The sequence below is a fragment of the Phalaenopsis equestris genome, unplaced genomic scaffold, assembly GCF_001263595.1.
Source record: "Phalaenopsis equestris unplaced genomic scaffold, ASM126359v1 Scaffold000258, whole genome shotgun sequence".
NCBI classification, from domain to species: domain Eukaryota; kingdom Viridiplantae; phylum Streptophyta; class Magnoliopsida; order Asparagales; family Orchidaceae; genus Phalaenopsis; species Phalaenopsis equestris.
Window position 1 is genome coordinate 1,540,989 of NW_018164700.1, and position 2,729 is coordinate 1,543,717.

Sequence of the window (2,729 nt, forward strand, 5' to 3'; positions counted from 1 at the left end):
CTAATATAGATATTATATATTTATATAATATAAGTTATATAATAAATATAATATATTATTTATATATATTAATATTAGGGATGTCAAACTGGCTCATCGTTCGTGAACAGCTTGTGTTCGGCTCTTTCGTTAAGAAACGAACACGAACAGTGACTTCAGGAACAATTTCGAAAGCGAGCTTATTTCAAACAAACTAAATTTCAAATGAACCGAAAACGAACACAAACTCTGTTCATTCGTGTTTGGGTAGGATATGCCGCAAAGCAAGTTATCTTAAACATAACCCAAATTTTGATATACTATATATGCCACCAAAAAGGCCAAAAGGTTCTCTTAAACATACTCAAACTTTGATTCATTGAAGATCATTTGAACTTTAATTTCAAGAATTTTATTGTCAAATTTAACATCTCGTCAATGCAAAAATCATTCGATTCTGACACTTGAATCATTCGATTCTAAATTTCTCCCGCGACTAGAATACAACAAACTTAAATCACTGGATTCTAAGGTTAAAAAGACACAATACAAAAATAATATTGGCCATCTAAAAGTGATTAGGTCTTAGCCCAAATGAGTTTGGATCAATAACTTAAATTATGGTTAAAATTTATAAAATGTTAAGCGAAATGTCAAATGATCTCCAAACTTAGTATGCTTACAGCCAAGTCAAGTATCTCGACGAGTAAAATTCAACAAACTTAAATTCATAAATTTTAAAGTTATTAAGACACTAAAATATTAAATATATATAGGATCTCATCTTGAACATGAAGGAGAAGGCCAAGAGAAAATAGTGCTAGGTCTATACTCTTGAAGAAAGTTTGTAGCCAACAACCTCCGACAATGAGTGATAAGCCAACGAGATTTATTCCATGTGGCCATACCAATGTTGTTTAATTCTCATTGCTATCGATAAATAGCTTTCACAAATTTATTATCAGTGTTGTTAGACCGTCGCCGCAATTTGAACTCATCATGACTTTATTATCATTACTATTATCGTCAGATGGTCGCTACGTTTTCATCACTTTTTGCCATTAAAAAAAAGTCAAATAGTCAACTACACTTTTATAACACTATATTTCCTTATTCAACGAATGGACAAAATTTTGATTACTTTCATTTATTTAGTGAAATTATTTCAACTTGACTAGACCCCATGTTTTTTCATAATTGGGTTTTTCACGTAAAAATTTTTTGAGCATTTTTTTTCTTTTTTTATCTGTGTGCAAGTGACGTCTTCGCGCAAATTAAGCGTCTGTTTGGGACAGCTTATAAGTGCGGGCGGCATTTTGAAAACACTACTACCATGTTGTTTGGTTCGTACGTTAGAAAAACTTATTGAGAAACCGCGTTTTTGATTCCTTAGCAGGATCAACACCGTGGCCATTCCTTTTGTGTTCTTCGAAGCTGTCTGTCTCCTCCCTCGCTCACCTCTCCAGGTTTCGCTTGAATACATCGCCTACCTTGCCCTTCATCCTTCTTTCGAGTTTGAAACCCTAGCGATACAGCCGTAACTGGAGTTAGTCGGGAAGACAACTACAGTGTCGCGACCTACAACGATCTCAGAAACTCCCTTATATCTTTTCTTTTCACTCCACTCCTACCCAACTAACCATGTTTTTTCATAATTGGGTTTTTCACGTAAAAATTTTTTGAGCATTTTTTTTCTTTTTTTATCTGTGTGCAAGTGACGTATTCGCACAAATTAAGTGTATGTTTGGGGCAGCTTATAAGTGCGGACGACATTTTGAAAACATTACCGTGTCGTTTGGTTAGTGTGGTTAATGTATTCGAAAAACTTATTAAGAAACCGCGTTTTTGATTCCTTAGCGGGATCAACACCGTGGCCTCCGTCTTGAATCCGCGACTCAACGAGTCATTCCTCTCGTGTTCTTCGAAGCTGTATGTCTCTTCCCTCGCTCAATCTCTCTCCATACCTGAGTTTCGCCTCTCCAGGTTTCGCTTGAAGACATCGCCTACCTTGCCCTTCATCCTTCTTTCGAGTTTGAAACCCTAGCGATACAGCCGTAACTGGAGTTAGTCGGGAAGACAACTACAGTGTCGCGACCTACAACGATCTCAGAAACTCCCTTATATCTTTTCTTTTCACTCCACTCCTACCCGACTAACCATCGTCTTTCTCTCCCTTCCTCCCACCCGTTTTGCGTACTGCAACAAACGTATAGGGAATTTTGACTATGTAAAATCAGTTCTTCCTGCGCTCAAGAAACATCGTTATATCCCCATCGCACTTGTTATGAGCCAAAGAAGAGATTGGTGCCAGTTATTTTTTTTTAATTTACACAACATATCTTATTTGGTGCTTTTATTAATTGCAAATTGCAAGCATAATCTATACTGGTATTCTTTAGCTAATCCTGTTTTTTCAGGACGTTCATATTTCGAGGATGGTGATGCATGATTACAATGATTTTAATGCAATATCTCTAAATATTTTCTTATTTTAGGGAGTTTGAAGTAGTTTATAACCAAAATTCTATAGGTCATGCAACATTGATAAGTATTGAAGTTGAATAGTATAACTAGGATTTTTTTTTTTTCATTTCTACTTTCATATTCTTAAATGTTGAATATAGTAAATTGATAAGATTTTTTTGGAGGCCTTTGATTCTCTTTTCTCTATTTTGATTTATTTTTTTTCCAAATCATAGAAATAATTATATTTGGATTGACCAACCAACGAGATTTATTAAGAGAGTGGT